Below are 10,612 nucleotides of genomic sequence, written 5' to 3' on the forward strand. Positions count from 1 at the left end.
TCCGAACCCTTGGCGGGAGCGCCACCGCACTCCCAAGCGGCACACTCTCCAGTGCGCCACCAGGCCGGCCCTAGAATTATTTAAATACATGTAATTACAATTATGGAATGAAAGCAGATAATGGGGGTGGGGGGAATTTAATAAGATAGTGGCTGGGAATTTTCCAAAAGTAAGAAAAGCCAACAATTCTCAAATTCTAAACGCCCAATGAATTTATTTCAAGCCAGATATTTTTTTTTAAATTCTGCTTCATTCATAGTAATAAAATTGCAGCGAAGAATAGACAAAACAGCTCACCAGAAAAAAAGATTACTTAAAAATGACTTCTGGACTGATAACTAATGTCAGAGTAAAAATGGCCCTGGGTAAAGTTGAACAGGTCAGGAAAACTTTGCTTAATGCCATTTCAGTGGAAGAGAGAGATTGGAGTATAGTCTAAACTCAGTGTGCATGGAACGAAAGGCAGTACAATCGTTTAAAAGCTGAGGTGAAGGAAGATCACAGGCCATCTGTGCTTGCTGTACTCAAAGGAAAAGTAAACTTTCTCATATTTTCATGGCAGGAGGTAGTTTTCCAATGCAGAGCAAGTGTTGGCAAAAATTAGGCTCTATTCTCCCTCAGAACCAGAGAAGTAGCACTGCCCTTGGTTGATTAAGTTTCAAAGAGATTGTTTCCAAGTCCTTGAGAAAGACAGTCTTGGGTTGTAAAATTGGCAGGAGGCTTTTAGGGGCATCTCAAAAGGGACAGAGAAAAAAAATCACAAGTTTCTAAAAGTAAGTGCAGAAGCCTAGAGTTAGGAAGAAGCCTACCTAAAGTTGAGCCCAGCTGTGATGAATCTTTAGGTAGTCTTGATCACTAATTTCCATTCTGGATTAATACAAAACCAGAACTGTACATTTTTCTGAAGTTAAAAAAAGAAAATATCTTAATGAACCTGCATCATGGAAGAAAATTTTAAAAAGAAATAAAAACCTATGCCATCGTTAAATCCAAATATATTAAGAACTCGAGAAACCAAGTACATTAAGAAATTCTGTTCATCTATAGGTACCTTGACAAAAACCACAGACTGAGAAAAGATTTCTACCATGTATAATGGACAAAGAATTTCCTTTGTCATATACAAAGGATTCCAAAATATCTGTGGAATGAACTCAAACAGATCAAAGTAAAATGGCCAGAAGATGGGAATCAACTCTCTTAGAAAAGATAAGAATGGCCAATAAATATAGGAAAAGATGATCATCTTTAACAGAAATCTTAGAAATACAATTAAAACTACAGTGAGATAGTGGACCTAACGAAAGAGAGAAAAAAGTAAAATTTTGGACAATATCAAATATTAGCATCAATGTATACCCCAGTGCTGATGGGTACAATCTCTTTAGTAAGCAGTTTGGCATTAGTTTCTATAGTCGAAGATATTCATGGCCTAAAATCTAGCAGTTCCAATCTGCATGTATACTCTAGAGAAACCTTTTCATATGTACATCAGCAGATTTGTATGTTAATGTACTGGAAGAAACATTTATAAACATAACATGTTTTTCTGACGTAACTATAAAGAATAGGAGCAAGAAAAATTGTTCCCCAGAGCCCACGAAAGGATAGGTGTGCTGGATAAAATTAAACAAACAAACAAACAAACAAACAAACCCTCTAGGTAATATCTATAGTGATTTTTGAAAAATTTTAAATTTTAATCAAAGATTATATTATATTAACTACGTCAACCTTTAGTTCATATTGGTAATAGTCATATAGTTTAGAAAAATGTCACATTGGCTTATTTAAAATCTGCACCATATCTTTTTATTTTAAAGTGATGCTGAAAAATAAGTTGAATGAGTTGTAAAACAAAAAGCCATCAGTTTTTAACAGTAGAACTATTTATCCATATTTTGATTAGTCATAATCTTGAAATTGAGTAAAGGGAAAAACATACAAATAATTAACTTTTGAAGAAAGTATAGTGATTAGTAATTTATTACTAAAGTCTACATTTAGTGAGAAAATCATTCGTTGCCATAATGATAGAAGTTATATAGGTGGTAGTTCTAAAACTTGGTGAGTATATCAGGGTGGCTTCTAGAATAGATCTGAGCTAAATGTTTTACATGTGTCATATTTTATATTTATAAGGGTGTTGGGAATGAAGGAATTGCAGATTGCAGATGTGTATCCACTTCAGGAAATGTATCTGAATCTAAATTGCAGGCCACCTGTGGAATGGGGAAAGGTTCTAGGGTTGAGAGAATTAGGGACCAAGTGAAAAATCAGGAAATGTCTTTCCCTAGGTAGTCAGGAATGCAATCATTTTCCTTGGGTGAGAGAGAAGGAACTTAATAGGACATTAGGACAAGAGGGTTGCCACAAGCAGAGAAGCCACAGGCACCCTTAGACTGATGAGAAAGAACACTGCTCTGCAAGTTTCTCAGTAACCAGGGCCCCAACAAAGCAAAAAAACAAAACAAAAAAAACAAACAAACCAGCAATGTTGATTAGGAGGGAAAGGAGATTGTGTGTGCAGCTGGATTGCAGGTCATTTCAAGAAATAACAAAAAGAAAAAATAAAGGAATGGAGGGAGATAGGAAGGGAGAAAAACATTCAGATGGTCAGAGATCTCTGCAAAGGCAGTTCGAGGGCATATGTGAGCTGCCTTTATTTTAATGAAATAAGGATACAAGGGGCTGGAGGAGGCATCACATGCTTTTCTTGATAAAGATCAGTGGTGGATATGGTGAAGATGATGCTAATGGTAACATTTAATGAGTGATTCTTCTGGCCAATTGATAAGGCTTTACCTGATTTTTCTCTTTCAATTATTTAAACAACTGTAAGATAGGTACAATATCATTTACATTTTAAAGATAAGAAAATTAAAGTAAATATAAAATTGCTTGTCTAAGGACACACGATGATACAAGCTTGGGATGGAAAGCGATACCATATTGTGTGATTGCAGAGGCTAAACTTTTAGGCACCATACAATAAAAATGATTATTATAAGATCCATTCTCCCCTACCCACCTCCCTTTTTTTAAGAGGTTGTGGCCAGAGAAACATGAGATATAATCTGTGCAAAGGGTATGGACTGTGAGACAGATAAATCATTATTTTATTAGTTAAAAAATAGATAAGAGACTACTACCTAAATACATGCTGATAGAAATTTCTGAAGTACAAGCTGAGTAAATTCTGTCAAAGTACAGTCAGCCCTTCATATCCATGGGTTCTGCCTCTGTGGGTTGAAAATATTAGGAAAAAAATGTGTCTGTGCTGAACATGTGCAGACTTCTTTTTCTTGTCCTTATTCCCAAAACAATACAGTATAACAACTACTTACCTAGCATTTACCTTGTATTAGGTATGTTAAGTAATCTAGAGATAATTTAAAGTATACAGGGAAATGTGCACAAGTTATGTGCAAATACTACATGATTTCATATAAGGAACTTGAGCATGCATGGATTTTGGTATTTGTGGGAGGCTCTGGAACCAATCTCTTGCAGATACCGAGGGACGAGAGTATATGGTTACCTTCATAATTTTATAAACATCAACATTGATATTTCAGTTATATTACTCACTTTCTTAACGCATAAAACCCTTTTTGCTTTCTACGTGTCACACTGAATCCCAGCAATTTCCTTATGTCCAGAGCACAGCTCTCGGGACTGCTAATGTAAATAAATATGTGGGGGGAGGGGGGGTGGGGGGGTGTTAAAGACTCTTAAATTGCTCTGACCTTTTGAATGAATTTGTACCTTTTAAAAAAGAACCCGTGAAATCTGATAGAAAGGATTCCCGAAGTCGTTAAGTGAAGCAATTAATTTCACATCATTGCCCTACACAATAAATTATCAATAGTCCTCTCCCACAAATCCCCTGTCAGTATGAATGAAAGAGAGTTTTGCTACAAGCCTCCATTCTCTCCATCCAATAGCATTTCTGCCTCACTCAGCAGAATAAAGATGAACTTACTGGCAAATGTTCTTGAATGGGGAGTAGTCTCTCCATGAAAGTTTCAGTGTATTGAATTTCTGTGACATCGCTGATCAATGTTTTTCAAATATTAGAATGTTCATTCTGATCCTATGTTTTGAGAAAATCCAATGATGCAGACAATAAACATACAGCTTGTTATTTCATTAGAGAAGCCCTTTAAAGGTAATCTCTCTGTAGGAGATCAATTATCAGCTGTTACATACATTTTTTTAAAAGTTCTAACTTGATGGCTGATGAAAATATTTAACTGTATTTTCACTTCTTTGACTCCAACAGAATCTTGAGTTATCTTTGGCAGGAGGTTGAGCTTTTCTTCAAACCATTGTAAGTCTGAGAAGGGATATTAATCAATATTTAACACTTTCCTCAGAAACGTAGTAAAAATTAAAATCCATACACAAATTATTCTCACTTTAAGAGCAGTTCTTCCTATAGTGGCGTAGTTCACAGTAGTTGACATATTTAATCAAAACGAATTGACCCTAGCAATTTTTCAAAGAAAATGCAAAATGTCAGGTGTTTCCCCAGAGTATGTGAAATTCCAAATCTGGGATTTTTCTGACTGTATGTGTGGGAACAAGTAGAAGGAAGCAATGATTTTAGAATGATTTAAAGAGTAGGAAACCAGGCATAATATACCAATACAGTAGGGACTCCCTGGAAGGTCAAAGGGATAAAAAATCTGGATAAATATGTTGACTCAAGGGATCTCTCATCCCCCTTTCTTAGATATTTGCAGTACTGTGCTTACAAAAATATTTTGAAAACATTTTGAAAAATTCAATTACAATTTTGTATCACCTTTTCTTTTAAAGGGCAGACTAGATCAATTATTTATTTATGGCGACCTGTTTTTCAACTTTTGTAATCTGAAGGGCATGTTCGCTCCTCAGTCATTGAGAAAATGAATTTTTAAAATTTTGGGAAGAGATCCATTACAATTTTGTATCACCTTTTCTTTTAAAGGGCAGACTAGATCAATTATTTATTTATGGCCACCTGTTTTTCAACTTTTGTAATCTGAAGGGCATGTTCGCTCCTCAGTCATTGAGAAAATGAATTTTTAAAATTTTGGGAAGAGATCCCATTCTTAAATGTAGCATATACTTCAGCACCTATCTGTAATCTTGAAACAGAATAGGAAATTTCTTGCAACAGACAAATCTTGCATCTCAAAGAGAGATATGAGCAGGTAAAGGGCTTCAATTACTGGACTTCCAAGGTGAACAAGAACTGCGACTGCTCTTGAGTAGCCTGGAGGTGGGTGATAATATTTCAATCCCAAGGATATCAATGGAAAAGAGAAGGAAAGATGAAAACCATTAAAAGACTGCTTGAGGTGGTATATATTGCTTACCATGGAAATGAAAGATGAAAAAATAAAACAGAAAACTCTAGGCGAGTGAACTTGTCACAAAAAACAAGTAGAAAAGACATTAACTTTCTAACAGTCATAGTAGAAATAAAGAGTGGGGAAAAGAGAAGAGACTCTTCACAAAAGGTGAGAATATGAGAACTATGACATATTTGCTAGATCTCACAGAAATAAGAGGTCAGGGAAGTATTATTAAATCTTTGAGGCTGAATTAATAATATTCGTGAATCAAACATTCTCTATAACTAGAGGCCATAGAGTTTTATAATCTTCAACTGAATTTAAAAACATAGCTATGGTGCTATATTTTTAAAATTTTCTCAGGCATCAGATGTAAGGCTTAAATTGGGGCTATATGCATTTACATTTTCTCTATTCCAAAATATTGTACTGAAATTATGTTCTGTATAAAGGGAAGTAAATATATAACAGAATTGATAACTGAAAGAAAGTGGGGTTATTAGACACCATCAGCTGATATATTTCTTGAAAACAGAGTAGGGAAGATAGAAAAAGAAAGGGAGTAAGGCAAAATAGAGAATATTGCAGCTGAAATATGCACTGAAGAAGGCGGTCTCAAAAGTAGGTTTTTTCTTATTAGCAGACACCTGAGAACGATTACAGCTTAAATCGGATAATATAGACAGCAGGCGTAGGCGGAGGTCTAATTACAAGTTTAAATCATTTGTAAACTATATATAAGAAGAGAGGTCAGATTACTTAGTCTCCCACTCCTGTGCACAGAGGGAAATTATAAGTACTTTAGAGAAAACCAGGCTCAAAACTAGTATCTGTTTTCTAAGAAATTGAATCTTCTTCCACCGTTATAAAAAAACATATCCTTGGAAATTCTTTAGAGAAAACCAGGCTCAAAACTAGTATCTGTTTTCTAAGAAATTGAATCTTCTTCCACGGTTATAAAAAACATATCCTTGGAAATTAAAAAAAAAAAATACAATTTCCAGAATCAGAATCAAAATAATGTCTGGAATATAAATTTAAAATAAATCTCCATAATGTAGAGAAAAGAAAAATATGAACAGATGGGAATTATCAGAGTCAAGTGACATGGGGAATTCATCCAGGATACCCTATATCCAAATAACAGACATGCTATTAAAAAGGAACAGGGAAAATGATGGGAGAAGAGGGAAAGAAGGGAAGGAAAAAAACATAATATTCGTGAAAACTCCTGACACTTGAATAACCTAAAGAGATGTGTGCTGACTGAGAGTGAAGCAGAATGGAAAATGTCCGTACCTAGAAACATCCTTGTGGAATTTCTTTATAACAAAAGTAGAGATGTGGTCCTAAAAGTTTTCAGAAACAAGGATCTGTTTATCTAAAGGGAAACATAAATTCAGCTGGCATTGGATTTCATCAGTTCATCCATAACACAAGGTGCTAGAGTAGGTAGAGAGAAGCCCTTGACTCCAGAACCAAACTTCCTAGTTGTGTGTCCCTGAATGAATTACTTAACCTCTTTTTACTTTAGGAAAATATAATCCATTTGACCTTGAACTTTGGAATGGCAAAGTTCGCCCTCTGAGCTGCAAAGTTTTAGTGACAACGATTATTTTTTTTACTCTAAGATCAAATCACACTATTTTATTTTGAGGTTAATAATATATTCTATGAGGATTACATTTTTAATTCTCACTGTGTTTTAAAAACATCTGAACAAAAATTAAATGTAATTCAAGAGAAATGAATTTCTAAAAAGAAACAGAACCAATCATACAACATACAAGAATGATAAAAACATAAATAGAAGTGACTATGTCAACTTCCAGCAAAATATAATGGAACAGAAGCAGAAAGTTCTTTTTATTAAAATGAAATCAGTTTTGAAAAGCAGAATTAAGTGTCAATTATGGTTCTGTCTTGTATTAGAGGCATAGTAAGATTCGTTACATCTTGATTAAATTCCTTCTTTAAAGAAATCACTGTCTGGTAAAAAGTGGAATGAAAAGCCACTTTCCTGTTACCTGGGTAAATTGGTCAGTAGAGGAAGTGGTCTAGGCTGTTAGAATGATTTTCCTCCTTTCGTAATAGCTCAAGGAGGTTCTACATAACCCAAAGTGACAGCTGAACAAGCAGTCAACAATTATATTAACATGATAACAACCTTATGAGCAATTTTTTTTATTTTATATTTTCAGTCTTTTTAAGTACCAACAACAGATGGCTCAGTTGCACTTATAAAACCTAAACTAAATATTCCATACCTTGACATTGTAAATGTAACAATACAACAAATAAAGTTTAAATAATGGGAGAGAGAAGGTAAGGTCTAGAATAGGAGCATAAATATGCTGGTCTTACGAAAAGAAAAAGGTATGGCCTATATCTGATACTTGAAGAAATATAAATTTAAATACATTTATAGAAGCAAAACTAACAAATCAGACAACAAATAAAGTTTAAATAATGGGAGAGAGAAGGTAAGGTCTAGAATAGGAGCATAAATTTGCTGGTCTTACGAAAAGAAAAAGGTATGGCCTGTATCTGATACCTGAAGAAATATAAATTTAAATACATTTATAGAAGCAAAACTAACAAATCGAGGTATGGCCTATATCTGATACTTGAAGAAATATAAATTTAAATACATTTATAGAAGCAAAACTAACAAATCAAATTACTAAAAATAAACATCTAATTAAAAATTGGAAGAGTAATTGAGGAAAATTTTGTATGTCGTAGGAGAGCTAAGTGTCTTTAAACTTGGATCTAGCATATATTCTTCCTAAAACTGAGAAATAAAAAATGGCAAATAAAATGTTCTTTACTGATGCAAAGGTGCCTTCCAATGACCCCAAACCAGAAAGCAGTCAGATTTGGGCAGGCCTAGACCTAATCCCTGAGGAGCCCTGCGCAAGAGGAAATACAACAAGTGTTAAAATATTTAAAACGTATTACATTAAGATAACAAACTGTTAAATAAAATATATCTGATCCTCCTACACTAATACCCATTCACAACCAAAAAGAGAAAAGTATATTTAAACCCTTTGTTTCTATGTGACTGAAATTCATCAATTAACAAAGGCAATAAATTTATTTATTACTGTGCATGTTTCATTTTTCTATCGATGGGCCAAAGATATTTAACGAGCAATAAAACAGATATACACAAAATTCATAAATTATTATATATTTATTTCCTACAACTTGCTGTTTTCATATTACATATCACAATTTTTTTTACTGTTTCTTAAAGCAATATAGACCCATATGAGAAGGTAAAAGTATAACAATTTTTATCCATTACTATTGTTGCACATGGACCTGCAGAATACGAATGCAAGTATCCTATTGTCTGGCTAAGACACAGGCTACTGCGAGGCTAAGGCTGAGGCTGAGGTCGCATATCCTGCTCACAGCGCCAAATGTCTAGCACTTAGTACTGTTCATGAGGCCAGTTGTAAAGCTAGGTAGTCAACCACGCCAATTGTCAAGCTCTTTGAGGGTAATCCTGCACCGGCTGGGCTGGATTGTCCAGCTAGGGTTGGGTCTAGTGCTCCCAGATCCCACAAGCCCATTCACAGACTGAGTCAAAAACCCTTCACATGCCTGTCTGGGTCACCATACCCCTCCACGTCAGGCTGGGTCACCAGATCCCTTCATGCAGGTCTATGAGCTAGGGAACCTGCCACACCGTCCTTGGAAGCTGCAGGTCTTTAAAAAGCATGGCCGCACAGGGCGGGTACCTGAGGCAGTAAAACCCCAGCCAAAGCAGCGCCCTGCAGGCGCACCTACTCCACCCGCACAGTGTTTACGAACTACTCTGAACCGGCTCTGAGGCGAGGTGAGCCTGACCAAATTGTTCCATTTTCCCAAAACCTATCAACTTTTTAAAACTGCAATTACCTGTTACTGAAATAGTTGATGATAGTGTTCTAAATGGCGAGTGCCTCTGAAAGCACTAAATGGCACATGAAAGACATAAGGAAAGGATGGCACCCCTGGGAGACAGTACTTTATGGGAAATGGTAACTCATGCTGGAAGTAGCATTTGACAGGTAAATAAAATTGTTCTGATGTCACTCCTCTCCTGAAATCTTCTCTGCAATCAAAGAATTCATTATCTTCAACTTAGGTGGTGCACAATTCGCAGACACTCTTGGTATTTGGCTCAAACTCCCTTTTACTTCGAGGATTTACGACATGGAATGTGGATAAAGTTTCTCCACTGCGATGTGTAGGATTATAGATCCTGTTGTGTCAGCATCACATGCTGGATCTCTAGGCTCACGATTTTTCATGTTTTCTTAATGGAACATGTTTTTGTGTGTTTTGTGATTTGCATGGATCCGAGAGTGCTAGGTCCAGGCCCGTGGCTTTCTTGCTCAGGTGTAAGATATAGTACTGGGATATACTGGGGAAAAAGACACAGTGACTCTTCTTACCTTTGTCTACAATTTTACACCTGCAACATTTGAATTTTTTATATTATGTGCATTCTTTACTTCTTCAAAAGAAGCAGAAGAAAAAGGAGAAAGAGGAAAATGAGAATAAATATCCTACTTTACGCCACTTTCTGCCATGCTGTCATATTTACAGTAGTAACAGTACCCAAATCACTAACTTACAAGAAGAAAATTGTTTTTCCGTTTGTGTTTATTTTCTAAGTTTACCCTCTCTTCAGTCATTAAGTGACAATTGGTAGTTAGTTATGAATGAAATAATTCATTGATAGAAGGGGAGAGCTGAGTTATTTTCCTGCAAGAAGAATTCTTATTACATTCTCACAGAAGCAGGCAAGAACATATATGGCAAATTTAATTGTTCGTCTTTTTCTGAAAAGTCACGAATTCCTAAGCTCACTTAAAATAAAATACAATATTAATGTCTTGGCGATAAGAATAAAGAAATAAAGTGGAAGGTTACTATTTCCCTGAGAGAAACATGATGATATTCAAGCAAAGATTTTTTTTTTCTTTTAATGGTTTGCATTCATGATTCACTTCTTCCAATGTTTCTAAGGAAGACAGGCTGTGATTAAAATGAAGTGCCATTCATTACATTATGAATGTTGCTATTGGTAAATTCACCTGAATACATTGGCTACATTTTCATTTTCTCCCATACATTTTTACATATATGATAAACTCATATTGATCTTATTTATGGTCAATGGCATATAGTTCGTGAGGAATAAATGAGAATCATGCCTACGGTGGACACACATGAGTACACACACACACACACACACACACACACAC

Source organism: Galeopterus variegatus, unplaced genomic scaffold (assembly GCF_000696425.1).
Source record: "Galeopterus variegatus unplaced genomic scaffold, G_variegatus-3.0.2 Scaffold1662, whole genome shotgun sequence".
NCBI lineage: Eukaryota > Metazoa > Chordata > Mammalia > Dermoptera > Cynocephalidae > Galeopterus > Galeopterus variegatus.